Raw genomic sequence first — 23,624 nt, 5'->3', positions numbered from 1 at the left:
ACTAATTTCATGGAAAAAGTATTAAGCAAATAAAAATGTGTGGAAGAAGATAAAGCTTGTTTAAAAGTTGTTTTTCTAATATTCCCAATTAGCCTAATATTTTCCTTGCTTTTTATAGATCATGACACTGCAGTACTATGAGAAATATTATTTGTTAGATAGAAATCAATTTGGCAATATTTATCTAAAATTAAAAGAAATAAAGCAACTGGTTGGAATGTTTAGTCCTCATTACCAGTAGCAGGATTATGTTGTCTACATTTGTTTGCTTTTCAGAAAACAAAACTCAGAATGAGACCTACAGTGTCTATTTTCCCATGTTTTCCAAAAGTATTTTCATCTAGATTAACATGGTTACTTAAATAGTACACTGTTCCATTTAAATGTAATTAGGAGAGTTTTGCAACTTCTATAGCATTCTAGATTAAAAGCACGCAAACAAAAAAGGGGGGAAACACCTTATTGCTAGGAAACAAGCAAGTCTAATAGGCTTATTTAAACAAAAAATGCAATATTTTAAATAAATCCTCAAGATTAAAACAGCTTCAAACTGTGTATGACCCTTGTTGGAGCCAGTAAAGCATTTTTACTTCATTTTTTTCTACAATGCAGCTTTGTCTTTTAAGCGCTATTTTTGTTAAAACATTTTTCTTGTATTTATCCTCATGCTGACTAACCAGGTAAAAATTAAATGATAATTGGGAGACAAGGCATTATAAGGCATCTAGGCAGTTCATACCTTTTAAGTTCCTTTTTATCTTTTCAGAAGGACTTTAAAGGATACTGTGAACCTCTTCATGCATTCACTAGCACCGGAAGATTTCAGATTTGTCCTGCAGCACCATTTTCTAGATGTTAAAGCAATTCCTCTCGCTTTCATATTTTTCTTTGCTACAGTGACTCAGTGCTTCCCCACACTGATATCTGAATAAGGTGCACTGACAAAGACACCTGTTGTGGAAGGTAAAGAAACTACTTCCCACAATGCCTTACTCCCTGCTGGCAACCACCCAGGGGCAAACAAGAATTATGACCGCATTTGAGCAGTTGCCTGTGCACCCTGACAAAGCACATTCAGTATAACCACAGGTAATCTTCTGGGTTAAGAAGAACACTTATAACTCAGGAGAAAAGTACGGGGAAAACAGTATCAAATAGCACCTAGAGGTGCTGTGTATTAAACTCATAAAATATTTAAGAGATCAGACTACAAGAGTGCAAAAACATTTTTGGAAACATAATGAAAGGCTGTAAAAAAGTCTTAATTTTGTATAAACAAGCTAACACCTTCAAATAATTCAGTTCTTTTAGAATTCTACATGAGTTCTTAAATATTTTCAAAAGCTTCTGATTTATTACCTTCAAAAGATTGTTCTAATTCCTCAAAGTGACTAGAATTACTAATAACATTTCATTTCTAAATCCAAGAGATACTCTATCATAGCCACAATGTAGATTTTCTTGGGCAAGGACCTTCTAAGTTTGATTTGCAACCTTTATTTTTGTTACGCTTAAAATGTTTCTTAAAATTTACTTCAAAATCTGGGACAGAAAAAATATTCAAGTTTTTTTTTTCTTATATAATTAAATGTACTATACTTGTGGTTCCAACAAAGAGTATGCTCTTTGAAAACTGATGATCTATTATAAAAATTGCGGCTGACTTTTTCTCTTAAGATATTTTCTCCAGTCTCAGAAATAACAGCTACCCCAATACCTCCCAAACTTCAGGAGCCACTGCACACAGTCACATTCACATACAGTTCTTAGGTCCCAAGCAAGACACCTTTCTTACCCTTACCTTACACCCGAGTCCCCTAGCCCCAGCAGACCACTGATCTTCCAGGATTGTTTACACCTGAGTTTTTACTTGACACCATGCAATTGCACTTAAAACAAATAGGCAGGGGAGTGAAGAATTACCTGAGATCACGGGGTGTGGTGTGGACAACACCATTTGCAGCTAAAATTTACCAGGAGAGAGAGCACCGTGTATCAAACAGCAGAAACTGAAGGCATTCCTAGTAATCAAATGGATGGTCCCCAGTTCAAGCAGGAACTAGCTAGCTGTCTGTCCCAGGGCAACTGGTTTAACTTCCCTAGGTTTCAGTTTCCTTGTGGTCATGTAAATTGAGAGGGACAGAATAGATCACTAGTTTTTACACCTGTGTAGAAAGAGTCAAAAGCAATGTGTCCTATTTCCTTCTTCTAATAGTTTTATTAGGGGATTGGAAGATAGAAATATCTTTTTAATCCATATCAGAATAAAAAGCAAAGGCTAACATTAACCCTAGATATTAAGAAAGTTCCCCCAGGATTGATATAATGTGTTTCAACAAATGTAGTCTACTTAGTACCCTAGTTTGATTTTTCTAATATCAACTCTTTTGCCTAAAATAGAGAATTCAATGACAGTAATTGTATTTTTTATTACTAATAGTTACATTAGTCCTTCAATTCAGAGACCAAACTGGCTATAAAATAATTTTCAAGAGCCTTTCCAGATCTTATAAGAAATTTTAATGAATAAAATGTCTTCAATGGTTTTTAAATGCTGCTTTAAGATTTTACACTGCAAGAGTATCCCGTTCCAGTGGCTGATTATGTCTCAACAGTCATCCTTCTAGGACTATACTTTTTTTAATAAAAGCATACCTGGGTCGTACTAAGTAAGCATGGAGTCAAATACACCATTCCCTGGCCTTCAGAGGACATCTGTTCTCAAGTGTCAAATTTTGAAACAGCCAAAACAAAAATCTAGAAAGAAAACATGTGTATATTTTTCTATTCTGTGTTATTCCCAAATGTAGCAAAGTATTCTCATTATGGGAATAGTATTTTGTTATCTAGTCAAAGCAATAAATATACTACTAAAATGATCCTACCTCATAAAAAATTATCTCAACTCAGGACAGAGGCTGTAAAGACCCTTTTCCCATGTCTCACATTTTACTTGTTTCGTTAAGGATCTCCCAGATCACAAAATGTTTATAGTGTTCACATAGAAATAAAGAACTATAAGAAAGACAAAGCCAGGCACACTGGCTCAGGCCAGTAATCCTAGCACTCTGGGGGGCTGAAGTGGGAGGATCACTTGAGCTCAGGAGTTCCAGACCAGCCTGAGCAAGAGCAAGACCCGTCTCCACTAAAAATAGTAAAAATCAGCTGGGCATGGTGACGCATGCCTGTAGTCTCAGCTACTCGGGAGGCTGAGGCAGGAGGATTGCTTGAGCCTAGGAGTTTGAGATTGCTGTGAGCTAGGTTAATGCCATGGTACTCTAGCCCAGGCAATAAAACGAGACTCTGTCTCAAAAAAAAAAAAAAAAAAAGGAAAGACAAAATTCTGTAAGTACTTTCTCAATCACAGAAAACCAATATTCCAAGCAGGCTTCTATTTATACTTAGGAGTACACATTAAAAAAAACCCTGTGCCCTCAGTAGGGGAAGAAAAGATAAAATGTGAATGAGAAACCATAGAAGTATCAACAGAAGAAAGCTTTTCAGAATATTTTGGATCTCAGGATAGTCTAGTGACACCTCCTGAGTTTTCACAATGGGAAAAGAACAAGTAAAAGATAAATAAGCTTGCCCTCTTTAAAATCATGCAAAGGTAAATAAAGAACACCATTATTCTTGTATTGAATTCTAGCCATTCAGCTCATTATCTTTTCTATCTCTCCTAGCAATTGCTAGGAAAATTCAAAACCTCAGAAAACACAGATTCTTAAAAAAAGAAAAGAAAAGAAAAAAAAAAAAACCCCAGCCTTAAACTAAAAAAAGAAAAACCAGTGGGACATAAATACTTGCTTAGCAGGTATACTCAGTATCTTACTGCCTCATTTGCATCTCACTGCAAAGAATGAGGGTGAGGTAGATTCCAAGTAAAGAAAGAATAGCTGCAACTCTTTAACAATTCAGCTTTTTACCTCATTTGTAACTAAAATCCACAACCAACACATTCACATTAAACTTTACCTAACCAAATATAAGTATTCCAAGTGCCTGTAAGCATTCACTGATATTTGCTATCACTCAAAAGGAAGACAGTTTTAGCTATATCTGAAAATGTAAGGCTTCACCTTGTCTCATTTTGAGCAGAGTGTACAACTGAATTCCAATTACAAATAACTAGACTTTATTTCTAAAGCATTCGAATAATTATTTTAAAAATTTTACTAACAGTGAAATCAAGCCATTCCACATGATGTATTATATTCATTTTTTCACAAGATCAGAAGGTAGGTTTGGGGAACAGCAATAGGGTTTTGTTCAAGTGGTCATTTGTCTCACATTCTGATAACTCCCTTTCCAATGGGCCCTCCTGCATTACGTTATATATATAAAGTCAGCTTGCAGCTGTGGATGTGGCTGAAATCCTGCAGCGAAAACTTGATACATGAGATGGCACGTGAATTACATCTTAATTTTTAAAAAAGCAACCCAACATTACTAAATGCTTATAATGTACATAAGAGCACTGTAATATAGCAATATATATAATATAGTTATAATGATAATACTAAAAATTTTATGATGATATAATAATAGCAGCTAATATTTAGTAAGTACTCACTATGTCTAAGACGCAAAATCTCATTTAATCCTCACAGTAAGTCAATAGCTAGGTAGTATAATTATCCCTATTTTATAGATGCCGGTAACTAAAGTATGGAGAAGTTTAGTGATTTGACTCAATTCTAACAGCTAAAAATAGAGCTTATAGGATTGAAGAATCATGTGTGTGGCTCTAACATGCATGCCCTTCATCACTATAGGATGATAAGGAAAGTAAGCGAACATATACCAGAATCAGCCATGTGCAAGAAAGACTATTGCTTCTCAAACACTAATGTCTCCTTCACACACACACACACACACAGGTTACAAAATATAAAACAGACTGTCATGTAATACAGTAAGAAATGACATAGGATTGTAACAGAACGAAATCCCTCTACACAGAGGGAAGCCTTCATGAAAAAGATGGATTGGATTTTGATAGCCAAAGTGAAATATTTTTTTACAGGGAAGATGAAATTAGCCTGGCCAGAATGGTGAATTGATGCTGGACACGGATGGAGAGGTTTCAAAGTCAGATTTGAATTGGCCTGTGGTAAGTTTAAAATGTCAGGCCAATAAATTAGGCCAAGAGCAGGCATTGAAGACTAGAGGGGGATAAGGGTCCCTGCCTTTTAAGCCTCCATTTTTGTCATCAGAGGAAAGAAGTGTAGTGTGATATAATGATTAACACATGGGCTTCAGAGTTTAGAAAAACCTGGTTTGATACTTGGCTCTGCTACTCTCTGGCTAGGTGACTGTCTTAGCCCATTTGGGCTGCTACGGAACAAAATACCATAGGCTAGGTGACTTATAAACAACAGAAATATATTTCTTATAGTTCTGGGCTGGGAAGCTCAAGATCAAGGCACCTGCAGATTTGGTGTCTGTTCGTCCTGCTTCTATATCCTCACATAGTGAAAGGAGGAAGAGATCTCTCTTGAGTCTCTTTTATAAGGGCACTAATCCCATTCAATAGGGTTCCACCCTCATGACCTAATTGATGCCCAAAGACACCACCCTCCGAATACCATCAGACTGAGGTCAGGATTTCAACACATGGATTTTGGAGAGATATAAATATATTCAGTCTATAGCAGTGACCATCAGAAAATTACATAAGCTCTCTCACCAGAAAATGAGAAAATAATAACAGTGCAGATATTATGAGGAATAATAAGATAGTAGACGTAAAAGCCCATAGTACGGTACTGGCTCTGGAATGCATTTGATTAATGTTAATTGCTGTTATTATAAATATTAATAAAAATGATGTCCAGAAGGGCAAGATTATCTGCCAAAAACTGAAAAGAAGATGGAATTGTAACCTTTAGAAATAAGGTGGGGTGAGGGATGTTCTCAGTATAGGATAACATCACAATGCCTCCACTTGTTTTTTCTATTTCCTTTCTGTTCAATTAATAAAAATCCAAGGTGTCACAAAACTTCATTCCTCTACCAGTTTTCCCTACGCAACTAAATCCTTCTGAATGTTGCTTTATTTGGGAACAATTTGGTCATTTACATGAGTCTTTCGGTCAGAATGACTGAAATAGGTTAGGTGAAAGCTTGGTAATGGGGGGGGGCACAATCTCCTACAGCTTGCTGCCCTCTCCAGTTTCCTGACTACAATGCAAACAGAATTTAATCAATTAACCTCTTATTAAATCAAGCAACTGTGACAAGAACAGAGAACAAAGAGAGCATTTGTTGTATAATGATATTCATCTGTTGTAACCTGAACAACCAAACACCATTACTATGGATTATCATGTGGAAATAAATAATCCTTCTTCATAATTTGTACTATAATAAGGTTTTCCACTGTTCATTTGTATCTTAGAGTCAAAAGAAATATCCTGTGCAATGGTTTAGAGTAGCAGCTTATCCTGAAGCTTAGGACTGACCAATAAACCTGTAATCCACTTCACTGCAAAGGTACCAACTGAGTTTGCATTAGGGGAGCATGGGGAAGGAGGGCAGAAGTAAAACATATTTAACCCTACTGTACTGGGGAGGAGCTATAACTACATTATCTCTTTTAGTTCTTGCATAATACTATGCCACTGGTTTGATTATCCCCATTTGACAAAAGACGATACCTGCCTTAAGAGTTTAAATAATTTAAGGACATACTACTAGTAAATCATAGCTATGATAAACCCAAAATATGTGATTATAAAGGTTTTTTTTTTTCCACCTGCATCAAGTTCATCATAAGATGAATGTAAGAGAGAAGGAGATTCAATTCATTTTTGAATAGCTCACATGGAAATCCTGAAATAGAAGTTTTTGAATTTCCAAAGCTGGAACTCTGTATTTCTTTTCTCTTAGTATTTTGCTCTTAATATTATATCATTATATATTGAAAATATGAGCTGAAAACTTATATTGCATCTAAAAGTGTTTATATTGCATTTCCAAATACAAAGACAAAGAATATTGAAGGCAAATATCAATTTCTCCTCCAGTTACTGAGGAGTGCCATACAATTTGCTACAACAGAAAATATGTGGATTAAAGCAGCATTCTTTTTTTTTTTTTTTTTTTTTTTGAGACAGAGTCTCACTTTGTTGTCCAGGCTAGAGTGAGTGCCGTGGCGTCACCCTAGCTCACAGCAACCTCAAACTCCTGGGCTCGAGTGATCCTCCTGCCTCAGCCTCCCGAGTAGCTGGGACTACAGGCATGCGCCACTATGCCCGGCTAATTTTTTTTATATATATATATCAGTTGGCCAATCAATTTCTTTCTATTTATAGTAGAGACGGGGTCTCGCTCTTGCTCAGGCTGGTTTTGAACTCCTGACCTTGAGCAATCCACCCGCCTCGGCCTCCCAAGAGCTAGGATTACAGGCGTGAGCCACCGCGCCCGGCAAAAGCAGCATTCTTTGAATGACCTGTCAGTGGTGGCATCCATGATGTTAAAAACTGACTTTATATTTGTTTTAAGGGTAATAGTAAATTGCTTAATTGGCGAATAATAAAATAATTTAAAAGTCTTCATAATTTTTAAACAGTGGCCATAGTGTATTTGAATTTCATTCATTTGGATGACAGTTTTCTTTTATGTTAACTCTAATATATTCTGTATTTCTATATTTAGATACATAGATGGGAGAAGAATGGAGAAAAAGGAAGACAATGTATGTTATGGTTAAAGTTTAAACTCTTTGAACATATTGGCATATCTATCTCTCTGTCTCCCTCCCCTTCCACTTTCTCTCTCTCTTTCTCTCAAACACATATCTCTTAAGAGATTATTTTTTGTCCTGAACTATTTGGCACATATTACATTTATATCAGATAACTTTACTAAGTATATATCTTTAAACTTAACTTCAGTTATCCTAAATTGTTCTCTTTTTACTATGGTTGACATTATAAATGAGATATGAACATGGTGTATAATGTCTTCCAGATTGTAGTTTATAAATTAGCCCTGTATTAGCCAATTGTAGATGAACTGTTCTGTTATTGCTGCTACAAATAATTCAATATTGCTTTAAAAAACCTTTATTTTGTGCTAGGGTAACATCTTACTAAAGGTATTCCATTAAGAAAAAAAAACCTCTGATATGTATAGAGGATAATTAACCATGGTGCAAAATAATATCTCAGGAGTTCTTTTCTTCTGAAAGAAAATAAGCCATAAAATGCCCCAAAGCCTCTCTGCAAGACAGAATTCCAAAGCAGCCATTTTGTAAAGGAGCTTCATTGTAAAACAAAAGTTCTCTTTGAAACCCAGTGTCACTTTAATGCAGACTTCCTTAGCTCTGTTAATAAAAGTTGCCTGTGTTCTTTTTGTTCATTTTTTTTTTTTTTGTACAAGTGATCTTTAACTTTCCGATATCACAGATTACAAAGGGAGCAGTAAGCAAAGTTGCTGGTGTTTTGTTTTTACCTTAGGGCACTTGAACAGAAGCCAAGTGAAGAAAATAAGTCTGAGATTTGGATAACAGTAAAGTTCGGTATGTTGTAATGGGAAGACTTAAACCTCAGACAAGTGAGCACACAATTGCTAAGTGGAGTCTGATAGGCCATTGCAATATGACAGCACCCAAGCCTTAGAACACCTGACTCAGCTCAGGTGACTCTTCTGAGATACCTCTGGGGCAAATGACCAAAAATGAAATCATTATATGTAGGTAATATCAACCACTTCAATTTAATCTCTAAGTAATTCCCTCTCCTAAACACCTTAATATATTTTCTCTAAAAAATTAGCATAGTATTAAAAAGCAATATTATAGAATTCTGTATCCAATGAATTGGAAAACATTTCTTTACTCAGCATATATCACTGATAGGGAATTCTGTTAGCAAATAGGAACTAAATAACGAACACAGCAATGCTACTAAGAGGTTAAAGGGAGAAAAGAGAAGTTTATGATAAACATTTTTTTTTTGCTACAAACAACCCACATATAAATTAGTTATAAAAATGCAGAAATCAGAAGAAATAAAAAGTGAAACAACTTCCTCTTTGTTTTGATGGTCAATACACAAATATGTACATTTAAAATAAATAAGTCCTTCAGGCCTTTACTAAGTATAGGCCTATTAGTTATTTAGGTAGTTGCTAAGCAACATTCTCTTGTTTAGGGCTAACGTGCATGAAATTAGGAGGTTTTCAGGAAAAGATAAATTGAATGAAAAATTAGGGAACAGCAGAAAGGAAAAAGCATTAACTTGCTAATGAGGCTGTAAACAAAGTTTAGTGACTTTCAACAATAGTGGTTAAGCATTTCCTTTTCTACTAGCACCAAATGAGATGATACTTTAGCACATTAATATTTTAATTTCATTGAAATACTGACCATTACACTCACTTTTACACTCAAAAGCTTAACTGTCTAATTGGGATATCATCAGATCGGGATAATTGGGGTATCTTGATATGATATCCTAATTACTACTTCTAACAGTGATCTCCACAGTTCTCTTTCTTTAGGACCCTGTGTCTTTAACAGGTGTAGAAAACAAGATCCATAGAAGTGGAATGCTTACTTTAAGATTCTATGAAATCACAGGTGGAATTTAGGCTCATATCATGTAAGAGCTGTACAGGCCCTGTAGAGTCCTCTAACTCAACTGCTTATAAGTTAAAGGCCCCACATCACAGAGCTGTTCAGTGGCAAAATTAAGATGTAAATCAGTCCTCTTCTTGACTCTTAAGCAAAGGCCCTAACGAAAGCTAAAAGCCTGCCTTGCCTTTGGCCTATGTCTATGATACCTAGTCTTCCACAGAGCACATCTAAACTCTTGGAGCTAACTAAGGTGGAAAGAATCTTTCTCCAGTGCCTTTTAGACTGGAGAAGCTGTAGGCTTAAATGGGGCTATCAGAGTGGTCCATGTGGCTGCCCTGGTTTAGCCTTGCTATAGACTCCCGGAAAAAGGCCAGAAATGGATTGGTCTTTACTACTGGAACATATGACTTAGGCTCAACAGTAATTTGACTCCCCACACTTAATATAAAATAAAGCTTCCTTCCAAATATGATTTTAGGTAATCTATTCTCTTTATTGAGGATATCACAAGGAAAATATACCTTAAAAAGGACTGGCATAAGAAAGGAAGAGAGAATATTAAGAAAAAATTTTCTTTTAAAGGCATTTATGTTGGGTCTATTATAGTCACAATTTTTAGAAGGGAAAAAATTTTATTTCAAGTTCACGGTGGAATCTATAAATCTATCATTCATTTCCTGGTTGCTTAGGCCCTTAACGGTCTAATCTATTTCCTGAGCTGAAACTAGCTAATGGAAAAATATTTAGAATAGTAATTATCCACTAAGATGGGAATTTGGCATCTATTCACCCAAAACATATTCTTGCTGATAATTTCCTTCAGTAATTTATGTGGTTTCAAAAGGAATAATCTAATCTTACTTTTTATAATGAAATCTCTTTTCTTAGCAAAACATGATAAGGCTTGCCCTCTCCTACTGGTTTATTAATGAGGCTACCCCTCCATGATATGCTTTGGCCTCAGCACATAGGTAACATGATGTTTGGAAGTGTTTTATCTGCTTTCCTGCCAAGCAATTCATTCATAAAATCAATGAACAAAAAATAAAAATAAGATATGAGGTCAATGTCATTACCATGACCAAACTGAGGTATTTAAGTGATAGAAATCTGTTAAATAAGCTTATGCCACCTACATGCAATACTACCCCAAGCTTCAGAGGCCCAAGTTAGTGAGCGCAAACTACAATGTGCCGACTGAGGCTGAATTTACCATGCGCAGCCCACAATATGACATTTGCTATACTTCTCAAAGTCTCATTCCCACGGGTTTGTTTCTCTTTGTGCACTGCACATCATTACCGACCATCAGAATACCTCTGACACATCTGTTATGACGTGGGGGGTTCAGACAGAAAACTATATTTAGCCTAGCAGAAGCATTATTCAGGAGATAAACATGCTAGAGGAAAACTCTAAATGCAGGAGAGAGCTAAGGATGGCTTTGGGTGATCTATAACACTCCTCTCTTTCCTTTAGCAAAGTTTGTCAAGAGGTATGTCTGAAAATAGTCCGCGAGAGCTAGATTTGGCCTTTGGAGCAAAGCTAGCCTTTGAGTGGAGAGACCTAGGAGGGTAGCTCTCAAGAAACTCGCTTCACACAGCTCACTCACAAGTTACGCATAATTCTGAAATCTGAGCCCACCAGATTTAAATTTCTTTTAAAACATTATTGTGAAGTATGCTTTTTACAAAGTTAATCTCTTCGTAAGATCTAGTTTGACTAGATAAAGAGATTACTGGACTTCAAGAAAACCAGCTTGTCTTCCTTCAGGCAGCATTCTTATCCTATTATGCAAGTTATTACCTTTTCATAACTGTTTTGACACAGAGCATTAATATAATTTTTACTATAACTGCCTCAATCCACTACAGAATTAGCAATAATACAGTTGCACTCCTTTTAGAAACATCTCATTAAAAACAAAATAGAGAAAAATATTTAATTTCCATTTCCTAAAGAAAAATAACATTTCTAAAATGACCAATATTATCATTATGAATCTTGATTATCAAAGCAAAATAGAAACTTTTTGTCTGCCATGCACATTCCTGCACAGTCATTAAAATCAGTTGTTTAAATTTTCCTTCATGGGTTTTACATTTATTATAGATAAATCTTTTCATAACACAATGTACATGAGGTGGAAACATTTCCTGACCTCAGCAGGCTTAGGACAAGCCCCTGCAGTCATCCAAAAAAAGGAAACTGGACCATGTAATTTACTAGCAAAAAGAAAAAGCATCAATACTCAGTATCAGAGATTCATGTATTTTATTGCTATGAAGTTGGCCCCCTGACACATTTGTTTTGTACTTTTCTACTCAGATTTAACGTTATGGAAAACACAGAAACAATTCCCCATACTCTTGAAACTTCCTACTCTTCAGTGGCCTTAACAGGTATGTTTCTTCTTCTTCTTCTTTTATTTTTTTTAATTTTTTGAGACAGGGTCTCACTCTGTCACCCAGGCTGGAGTGCAGTGCCATCATCATAGCTCACTGAAACCTCAAACTCCTGGGCTCAAGCAATCTTCCTACCTCAGCCTCCTGAATAGCTGGGAGTACAGGCACACGCCACTACACCTGGCCAATTTTTTTATATTTTGTAGAGACGAGGTGTCACCATTGCCCAGGCTGGTCTCAAACTCCTGACCCCAAGTGATCCTCCTGCCTTGGCCTCCCAAAGTGCTATATAATCACAGGCATGAGCCACTGTGCGTAGCCTTGTTTCTTCTTTGTAATTTTCAGAGTTAACGTTTCCAGGTAGAAATTTATAAAAGTACAATCAATTAAATAAAAAGAAAACAATTACTTCCCCTACTATTAAACTAAAATAATTAATTGAAAGGTAAGTTGCAGCGTATGGCAACTTAAAAGGTAAATTGTCTTTATTCAGTCTTGTATAAAACTACCAATGGAACAAAATTGGGTTAACTCAAGTAAAACCCTAGAAAAACTAGTCAAACACTTCTAGTGTCATTACTACATTAGCATAATCTGAAATTTCTCTAATGACAATTTAAAATATCAGTCATATAAGCCCATGAATTTTTAGAATGGTAGGAGTTAATTTCCTAAACTATCCAAAAAAAAAAAAAATCCCAACTTCTTCATTGAAAACAAAGCTTGTTTTAAAACAGACATGTGAAAAGGGAAAAATGAGACAAGTATAAAAAATGTATTCTCTTCACTAAAATAATAAAATTGGACTGCTAAACAACTGGAGAAAGTAATGAAAATAAAGCAGAGTACGTTTTAATGACAGCCCAGTGGAGATGATGCAGCCTGACGGGACAGTGGCTCCGTGCCAGGGGCTCCAAAGCTGCTCTGGCACCATCCCTCCACACTCAGACTGAGGGACATGGCCCTCATCTCTACGTCCTCTTAAAGCCCCACATGCACGGAAGTTTTAAAATGAAACTTCGCTCTATTAGTTTCTGTTACTGTATAACAAATTATCATAAACTTAGCAACTAAAAACAACCACCATTTATCATTTCACAACTCTACAGTCAGGAGTCCCAAGTGGGCTCTGCTCAGGGTATCATAAGGCAGAAATCAAGATGCCTGCTGGGCTGGGCTCTTATCTGGAAGCTCTGGGGAAGAATTTACTTTGCAGCTCTTTCAAGTTGTTGGCAGAAGTTAGCTCCTTGAGGTTGTAGGAACTTGGCCAGTTTCCTTGCTCGCTTCAGCGGGGAGCTGCCTCAGCTCCTCAAGGCCGCCTGCCCTCTTTCTCCTGGGGTTCCCTCCATTTCCAAAGCCACACTTGCACATTGAGCCCTTCTCATACTTCCAATCTCTTTGACTTTCCCTGCTGCCATCATCCAAAGAAATCTCTCTGCTTTTAAGGCTCATATTTGATCAGGCCCACTCTGGTAATCCAGCATCGAATCTCCCTATTTTAAGGTCAACTGTGCCATATAACATGATACAATCACAAAAGTGATAGCTCATCATATTCACCAGTTCAGTGGGACATCTGGTGGGGAGGGGCATTTAAGAAATTATACCTATCACCTTTACTAAAAATTTAAGGTAAATGAAACAAAACAACAAAAGCCAAATGTTGTGAACTTGTCCAAATGTAAAGCAAAGATACTTTAAATCCTTCATACTTGGATAAGTAGCATATGCAAACGGTACAAAACACAAAATATAAAAGATAAATCATAAAAAGTAAGACTTCTTTCTAATACTGTCCCTCATTCTGAGTTCTGTTTCCTAGAAATAACAACTGTTTACTAGTTCCTTATGTCTCTTTCAAGAAGCATCCATCCACATTTATTAAAGCATATATATTTGGGAGGAGTAGATTTATCTGTTCCTGAAAGGTGTGGTAGAAGTTCCCTATTAAATCACCCAGGCCTCAGGCTTTTAGGAAAGAAGTGGACAGAAGTTATTCTGTGATAAATAGTTTAGATTTTCTAATTATCTGAAGTTAGTACTGATCATTTCTCTTTTCCTAGAAAATCATCCCATTTCTTCCCGGATCTCAAATTAATTTGCATAGAATTGAGCTAAATATTTTCTTATAATTCTCTTATTCTTTTCTATAAGTTGCCCATTATTTCTCAATTTATCTTCTCTTCTCTACCTGCTTTTCAATTTTATAAGTTGATATAGACATATCAATTTAATTATATATTTTTTTTAAAAAGAATCAACTCTTTTATTATTCTGATTGATTTTCTTTTTCTAATTTATTAACATTTATCTTTATTCCCTTCTTTTATCTTTTAGGTTTTTTTAATTAATCATTTTTCTAACTTTTTTTTTTTTTTGAGACAGTCTTGCTTTGTTGCCCAGGCTAGAGTGCCATGGCATCAGCCTAGCTCAAAGCAAACTCAAACTCCTGGGCTCAAGCAATCCTTCTGCGTCAGCATCCAGAGTAGCTGGGACTACAGGCATGCGCCCCCATGCCCGGCTATTTTTTTCTATATATATTAGTTGGCCAATTAGTTTCTTTCTATTTATAGTAGAGACAGGGTCTCGCTCTTGCTCAGGCTGGTTTCGAACTCCTGACCTCAAGTAAGCCACCTACCTCGGCCTCCAGAGTGCTAGGATTACAGGGGTGAGCTACTGCACCCGGCCCATTTTTCTAACTTTTTGAGTTAAATATTTAATTCAGTTCATTCTTTCTTCATTCAGACAGGTACTTCTTTTTTTTTGAGACAGAGTCTCACTCTGTTGCCCGGACTAGAGTGCCATGACATTAACCTAGCTCACAGCAACCTCAAACTCGTGGGCTCAAGCGATCCTCCTGTCTCAGCCTCCCAGGTAGCTGGGACTACAGGCATGTGCCACCATGCCTGGCTAATTTTATATATATGTATATATATAGTTGTTTTTTGGTTGTCCAGCTAATTTCTCTATTTTTTTAGTAGAGATGGGGTCTCGCTCTTATTCAGGCTGGTCTTGAACTCCTGAAGTCAAACAATCCACCTGCCTCAGCCTCCCAGAGTGCTAGGATTACAGGTGTGAGCCATCACGCCCAGCCCATAAGTTCTTATACGTAGTGTTTTCATTATGCTTTCTTTCTAGATTGCCTATAACTTGTTTGGTTAAGTCTATAGATTGTTTATAGACTTATTTAAGCAGAAATTTTAAAATGGCCAAATGATACAAATTTTTTTTCTAATTCTTTTCTTAAGTTCTATTAATAATTTTATTGCAATGGGATCAGAGATGCTATATGTATTCATTTTTCCTTTTGGAATTCATTGAAATTTCTTTTTTGTCTATTTTTGTGAATATCGTATTTGACATTTAAAAAGGTCTGTTAAGCCAGGCATGGTGGCTCATACTTGTAATCCTAGCACTCTGGGAGGCTGAGGCGGGAGGATAGCTTGAGCTCAGGAGTTTGAGACCAACCTGAGCAAGCATGAGACCCACTCTCTACTAAAAGTAGAAAAATTAGCCAGGTGTCATGGTACACACCTGTAGTCGCAGCTACTTGAGAGGCTGAGGCATGAGGATCACTGGAGCCCAGAAGTTGGAGGTTGCCGTGAGCTGGGATGATGCCACTGCACTCTAGCCAGGGTGACAGAGTGAGACTCTGTCTCATTAAAAAAGAAAAAGGAAATCCCTCTCTTCACTCCCCTACCCTTCCACATTAATTTAAAAAGTAAATAAATACAAAATAAAAAGCTCTATTCTTAGTTTTCAGGATACGTAGTCTGACAATTACCAACTATTTACTTTATTCATTATATTTATTTGGATTTTCTCTTTCTTATTTTGATCTCTTATAAACTAAGACAGATGAATTCATATTTCTTATCACTTTTATGTAAGTATTTTCCTTCTTATTTCCTGTAGTTTTTGCTTTATGGATGATAATGCTATAGTGTGCTTTGAATCATCTCTTATTGTCCTACTTAAAGCTTTTCCTCTAAATTCAGTCTTGTCTGATATTAAAGATACAATGTTTACTTTTTCCTTGTGTTTTCCCATGTTTTCAATCTTCCCTGTGCCAGGCTACACTGAGAGCATTATTCTGCTTCTTCTTTCTATCTCACTGGGGCCAAGGAAGCTCCTGCTGCCAGTCCACAACACCATCCCATCAGTCTCAACTGGGCATTGCTGGCTTTGCCCCTCAGAAAGTTCTGCCACCTTTGTCTGAGATTGGCAGCTGTGGGCATCTTTAATTGCCATTTATCTTTTCTTCATCACATTTCTACTTTGGGATTGCACATGTCTCCTACTTTCTTCATGTTTCTTTTTTGTTCTCCTAATACAGTTGGATGATTTGTAAGGGAGATGAAAAATAATGCTGTGATCTTTGCTGTCATTAAAATTAGAATCTAAAATTTATTTTTTGCCAACTCTCCTCCACTACCCCATTCCCTGCTTCATGCTCTCTGGCCAAGACTATGCTGTACTGTGCTTTGCAGATGTTCTAGGTAACAGTAGGTTCTGGTCCTCAGTCCCCTAAATGAGAAAGGGAGTTTCTTATCTGGTTCCTTGAAATTCTTCCCATGATTTCTTGGCTGTTCTACACTATCTCTGCCTCTCTTAGAAGTTTCTGGAAATTCTACTCTAGTCACTGACTCATATCTCTCTCTTCAGTTCAGTTTAAAATACGGGGTGTCCCAAAAGTCTCCATACAAAGGAAAATTATGTAAAATTTTGTAATGCATATTTTGAAAGTAAAGTTACATTAAGCTACGATTTCCCATTTTCCCTATGTATGGAAAGTTTTGGGACACCCTGTATTTTTACCAGCCAATTCAAAGCTGCTACTAAACTTTTTAAGAGAAAACCATAGCTTGGCCAAATTATGTCTCAGTGTTTCACCTATGATGTACAAAGCTCTCTCCTGGGCACTGGTGAGGCATACCAAAATGAGTGCTTCAGGAACTCATAAATCTAGTAGGAGATAAAGAAGAAATATTATTCTGAAGCTTTTTTGCTAAATGTACATTTCCTTGTAGTCTCTCAAAGCCAAGTTGTGTTACTCACGTTAGCCATCTTTATCTGGGCTCTCCCTATATCACATCACCTTTCTTAAACAATTAGAAGTATATATACTGCTTTTTCCTGCTCAAAGTCAATACCTTTAATTGGATGCACAAAACTGCTATGTTCATCAGTCCTTGCTTCAGTCACAGAGCCGAAATAATAAAAGCTGCACTCATAGAACAGTTGTGTAAATTAGGATCCTTTGGCAAAAAAGAATAGAGGCTCACTCGAGTTATCTCAAGTACCTGTGTGTGGATGTGTGGATGAGAGAGGGGTAACAGTGCATACGGGCGGAGGTACTGTAAGGTTTCACAAGAAAATAAAGGACAAAGGTATGCCATGTGGCTAGGCTTAATGGGAGCTCATGGAAAGCAGCTTAACCAGGCCTCATGAGAAAGCACAGGAACATAGATGGAGAATTTCACGTTGTAATTTCAAGTTGTCCAGGATCAGATAAGTAATGACGTGGTTAGTTCCTTATCCCCTTGGCAGCAACAATTTGTCGACCATCCTCTTCCCCTACAGATATAAACTCAAATCTTTGTATCCACCCCCACCGACACCCAAATACTTTAAAAATTTCATGATTTAGCTCCTACTTACTCATGGCTCTTGCTTACTCATGGCTTCTGCTGACTCATGTCACCTTTGTCTGCCTTTTTTATGATTAAGCATTTGACTTCTGTTCCCATCAAATAGTTTTCTTTACCTCACATTAAAAATCTCCTAAGAGAGAACATCTGATCAGTCCACTATGTCACCATCATCAGTTAGATAAAATACTTGTATCAGGTCATTAAATGGGTCAGCCTCCAAACAGCTTGACTACTTTAGGTAAAATGTGCAGAGACATGGTCAAGATGGTAAGGTAAAGCAATATAGAACATGGTCACCTATGTGTATCTGCCTAGAGCTGATGTCCTTAGCAAGAGGCTATAGGTAGGACCCCTTAGAAAGGGACTCTGGGTATACAGGTAGTCCTAGATTTGGCCTAATACAGTCGTTAAGCCTTCTTCTGTTCTGATGACCAATATTATGCATTTTACCCCAGGTTGTCTATGGTTACCAAGAAACATTAGTCAAGTGAAATAGATTTGCTTGTTTTACTTAATTTCAAGTGTTTCTTTTATACTTAAATGCAATCACTGACAAGATAAATGTCCATATGCTATACCATACTACCAAAGGCATGAGAATTTAGCCTAGCCAGCTAGAAATTCTTGGAAAGAGTTATATCAAATAGCTTCTCTTGCTAGTTTTCCAGAAGGTTAAAATGATTAATAATATATAAAGGGACTATCCATCCTCTAGGGTCAGACACTAGTATGCCTAGAAGAAATTAGAGCTTATTTATGATAATTACATTTCTGCAACCTAAGACCACACAGACAAAAGCCTTTTTATTTCACATATGACAATTCTAAACTGAATTTAGGTTTGCTCATCACAATCCCTATGAGAACAGGTTTTATTATCATCTTGTAGAATAGGAAAGAAAATAATTCCAGAAGCCAAAAATGCCATCATTTTAGATTAGAGGAACACTAGATTCAGAGAATAAACTCCCATTGCTTTAGGATTTCCACTAGGACCATGTGCCACTGGAACTGAAGGGGAGGCAATTCTCACAGGGCCAGAATGTACTCCCTTAACGTTCCTGCAGAGCCATGTGTTCCACCTGTCCCTGTGAGATTTGCCTAATTCTTGCAAAATTATAACTCTGCCAGTCATAAGAATAATCTGATAACATTTGTAGAGTACACAAATTGAAGATATATTCATCAAACAGAAGGGATATAAATTTAGGTAAGCTCCTCATGTAACAAACATTATCATGGTGAGAAGTTTTTCATAAAACTATTTTCAGTTGCCAGACAATGACCTGTATCTTATGGACACATTAGTGATGTGGTTAAAAAGAAATTTCCTATAGTGAATAATCCAGAAAATGTGCACTCTGCAAGGAGCACTCTTCTTATTAGTCAGACACATAACTGCTTTCAGCGTTCATTCGGTTTCCATCCAAGGAGTTACACTTACAATACCAATTTGCCAGGAACCGTGCTGGGTATTTAGCGTATGGGACTAAATTTACCTCATATCCTCCCTCAAGAGAAGGAGCCATGCAGGTCCAACAACACTAAATGACTGACAAGTTAATACAGTAAGAAAGCAATGTAAGAGTACGTCTGAGTGGCTAATCCACTGGCCAAAGATTTAAAGGGGATGTTCTGATTTCAGTGTGTCCTATTAGAGATACACACATCCTCTAACATATTTTGCATCTCTCTCAAAAGTGTTTACCATGAGACATTCTATGACATCTGCTATTAGATGTATAAAGGACGAAAAGATATTTCTCAGTTTTTATTTATGATTACTTTGGTATTCCAGTGTGTAAATTTGATTATTAAATTAGGCAAGAAGGGAGAGATGATCGAGGTTGTCAGGTTGTCAACAACTCTGTTTTGCAATGAGGGTGCTATTAGCAGGTAGAAAGAAGTGGCTACAGGAGGCAAAATATTTTAAATGAATTATTGGGTCAGACAGAGGGAAACAGGGTTATTTTATATGGAGAATAGAAAGCAATTATATCTGTCACCTTCTCACTCATAGCTCAAGCATCTCAACTTCCCTCATTCCCTGTACAAATCTCCCAACAACCTAATCTACCCAATTGCCTGGTCATGTATGACAGAAATATAAATAGAAAAAAAAAGAGAGAAAATAAATGAATGAGAATAAAATTATGTTCATTAAAAAAATAAACATCTTTCGATGTGAGGATTGCTGCTGAAGCAGTGAAATCACAGAATTTTCGTGATTTAAAACAACAGGAGTTTATTTTTTGTTCCTGCAAAGTTCAACTGGCAGGACAGTGAGGAGGGGGATTCTGAACTAGGTAGTCAGTCAGGAAGTCTGACTGATGGTGATTCTGTCATCTTCAACATGTAGCTTCCAAGGTCATTTTGGGTGCCAATATTCAGTTGGCACAAGGAGTAGCATGAAGCTATATGAGAGATTTTTTTTTTTTTGTTCGCAGACAGACCAAGGAAGAAATATACCATCACTTTTATTCTCATTCCTCTGCCCGGACTTAGTCGCATGCCTACACTTAACTGCAGGGGAGGCTGGGAAATACAGTCCAGCTACATCAGCAGACAGAAAGGAAAATAGGTTTGGTGAATAATTATCCAATCTCTGCCACAGTTTTTCTCAGAATATTGCGCTTTATCTGCAAATTCACCCAGCTTTTGTGTCCTAGGAATATGAATTTAAATAAATGGTATATTCATTATGATGAAATTCTACTGCTTAATAAATTGGCCTCCCAGTGAAATTTACTATAATTTGGATTACCTATAAAACATATATTTTCATTGTCATTATACCCTGGCTTGTTCAATTGTGAGTTCAACTACACAAAAATATTATAAAACCTCTCTAGTTGTATTATATCAAATAGTGGTACTATCTCCATTTGTATTTCCAGTCAAACTTAATAATTCTAAAATTCAGTATATCTAAAACTGAACTCTTGGGTCTTGCCCCCTCCATAGCCCCTCCTGACTTCCTCAGCTCAGAAAAAGACTTCCTGGATAACTAGCTGCTCAGAGCAGATGCTTAGGAATAACCTTTTAGATCGTACTTGCTCTCAAGTGTCCCATCCAATTTACCAGATTAGATATACTTCTCTTTCAAAATCTATTTTGAATCATTAATTTCTTCTAATTCCCCCTGGTCCAAGCCAAATCTCTCACCGGGATTACTGCTGCAGTTTCCTCTCTACCTCTACCTTTAGAGTGGCTCTTACTTTTATATTCTCTCAATCTATTCTTTCTCACAGAATTCAGATAATGTTTTGAAAACCCTTCAAAAGGTATTTAGGATAAAATCCAAAATCCTAACCAAGGCCTGTGAGGCCCTGTGGGAATCTGGTCCCACCTTTAGCTCCACCCTCACTTTCCAGCACTTGCTTTGCCCTGTCTATAACAGCCATTTAGTTTCTTGAAAAGGGTCAAATTAATGCCTGACTGAGGGCCTTGCAATATAGTATTTCCTATCCAGAGGGTTCTATAGCTTCCTTCTACCATGAAATATATTTTCATATAAAAATGATAGATATGACTTCCACTCATTCAAGCACTAAGACAAAGCAAGACAGTCATCCCAACTGTATCTCTGTGGGAAGAAGAGGGGTATGAAGGGGACGGTTTTATTCCCCTAGTTCTCCTATTGACGGAGAAGCCATTTCGAGGCCCTGGCTTTGTCTTTTGTCTCCTGCACAAGGCCTATTAAAGCCCATGGTCTAGCCCACCAGGGATTGGCAAATGCTCAGAGAACAAAACACAGGTGTAGAATTTACTTACATCTCAGGATTCAGGTTTTCCCATAATTTCCGGCTTTTAAAGATTTTCCTTGTTTTCCTAACTCAACCACACATTAAAAACATATTTAATCATATTTTATCCAGAACTTATACCGACATCTCATCCACTATTTTATCAGAAATAAAAGTCCCTGTATAGCATACTTAACTACTCCCCTTCATCGGGCTAGCTATTATACTATCGCTCTTTTAGGACCTCAATTAAAAATGTCACTCTCTCAAAAAAATTTTCCTTGATCCTCATTCCCCAATTTAAGTTAGCTTCCTACTATTTTCTCTCTTGTGAAAACCTACTCTTTCCTTTTATCACCTTTATCACAACTTGAAATTAAACATTATCTTGTGTGATCTGTCTCTTTCACTGTCCTGTAAGCTTGAGAAGGGCAGGGATCTTTGCTGTTGTGGTCACTGCTGAACAGAATGTTTACTGCAGTGCTAGCACATAGGCAGACAAGGAATTCTAGATACTTATTAAATAAAAGAATGAACGATGTGATTTAATATGATCATACTGTATTAGAGTAGTTTTAAATCCTGTAAATGACTGATAAATACTGGCAACATTAAACAACTTTTAAATTTTGATTGCCTTCAAAAACTATGCAGTATAATATAAAATTAATACAAAAAATAGTGAGCAAACAGGGGTAGTAAAGCACAGCCTCTAGAACCAGACTGTCTGGATTCAAAATTGGGCTCTGTTACTGATCAGCCAAGTAGCCTTTGTTAGGGACTTAAAGAGTCTGTGCCTTTTTTCTGATCTATAAAACTGAGTCAATAAATGTACTTCCTTATGGTGTTATTTCTGATAATTAAATGATAAACATGCCAGGCATCCAAGGAAGCAGAATATAATTTCTATGGTAGTTGCTATCATTACAAAATTAATGCTAGCAATGCAGTGCCTTCAAATAAAAATGGCAAATTATATAGAATCATACAGGAAAAGTATGCAGGAGTAGCAAGCCATAGGAAGGGACGTAGGGTTACAGATGTGCCAGCACGAGGCAGGAACGCAGAGACACGCAGGAGGAAGGCAGGGAGCAGGCTGCATGGGTGCCCGCGTCCACACACGGACCGGACGGACGCAGAGGTCAGGGGAGAAGGGGCTGCTGGAGGGAGCCTGAGCTGGGCCTATGATCTCCTTTGCAACATGCTCCTAGCACTTAGTTCATCTGATCCATCACCAACTCTGCGGGGAATGACCTCTTTGGATCTGTTTTTGGACTCAGTTCATGTAGAGTATTTGGGAAAATCAGCCAAGAAGGCAAGATTAAGTTGTGCACCTTTTGACAGCAGCAAGTATCTCTGGGCATTAAAGTGAAGTTCTGTCTAACTCAGCAGTTTTCCTGACAAACACAGTGCTCTACTCATGGATCTTATTCTTTAAAAGACAAAATACTAGATCTTTCCAATTTTCTTTTATCTTCCTTCTTTATTCAACTGCATTTTTCCCCAATACTGAGAATATATTACATAATCTCCTTTCCTGTGCCCACTCCCACTCGCCACTCTCCTATCCCAGGTCCTAGACTACATAGGTCGAATTATTTGATAAGGAACAAAGTTGTACCCTTTTACCTAAATATAAAACTAGTTTTTTTTAGTCACCCTGTGACCATCTACCTATAGACCCCCTGAAAAATTTATATTAAGATGAATTTAAATATATTACCCATAAAAAATCTAAACTTACATCTGTTGGGCTAAAATGATTAAAGCTAAACCCTGAGATGAATTAAAATAAGACCTGATTAACTAGGTCCAATAAAAGAACTAGGGCCAATGAAAGAGTCCAACTACAGCACTGAATAGTTAGGTTGGTTATCATGTAGAAAGCTATCATTTGGTTCAATATTTTCAACTAGTCAGTGTCAAAGAAAGAATATCAGGTTGTCCTTTCTTTAAAACAAGGTGAATTCATCCTCAGAAAAAAACCGTGGAATATTTATCTTGAAAAATCAATTATAATATTCAAACATAACTTCCTATTAAAATTGAAATATGTGAATTTAAAGATCAACTGCTGCTCTGTTTTGGCTAAGAAAGTGGGTATTTTGGGAGATTCAGATTACTTTCTAAATCTTTGATTGCAATATTCTCTTGTGCTATTTTCTTAAGAAGGTGTTGGCCGGGTGCAGTGGCTCACACCTGTAATCCTAGCACTCTGGGAGGCCGAGGCAAGCGG

At 36.8% G+C, this 23,624-nt stretch overlaps 1 protein-coding gene across 11 annotated transcripts in view; it reads right to left on the bottom strand.

The window, feature by feature from the left end:
* RABGAP1L (RAB GTPase activating protein 1 like) overlaps window positions 1–23,624 on the bottom strand; it is a 689,918-nt gene that overhangs the window by 104,125 nt on the left and 562,169 nt on the right. For 2 of the 11 annotated variants that reach the window (XM_012765074.3, XM_012765075.3), the window contains exon 1: window positions 740–23,624. The exons of 5 other annotated variants lie outside the window; for them this stretch is intronic. The gene's annotated coding sequence lies outside the window, so the exon portion shown is untranslated. The remainder of the gene's footprint in view (window positions 1–739) is intronic. 4 more of the 11 variants (XM_012765069.3, XM_012765071.3, XM_012765070.3 and 1 more) reach the window with 2 other exon arrangements.

The sequence above is a fragment of the Microcebus murinus genome, chromosome 2 (genome assembly GCF_040939455.1).
Source record: "Microcebus murinus isolate Inina chromosome 2, M.murinus_Inina_mat1.0, whole genome shotgun sequence".
NCBI lineage: Eukaryota > Metazoa > Chordata > Mammalia > Primates > Cheirogaleidae > Microcebus > Microcebus murinus.
The sequence above is the reverse complement of the archived record's forward strand: the minus strand, read 5'-3'. Positions and strand labels throughout refer to the sequence as shown.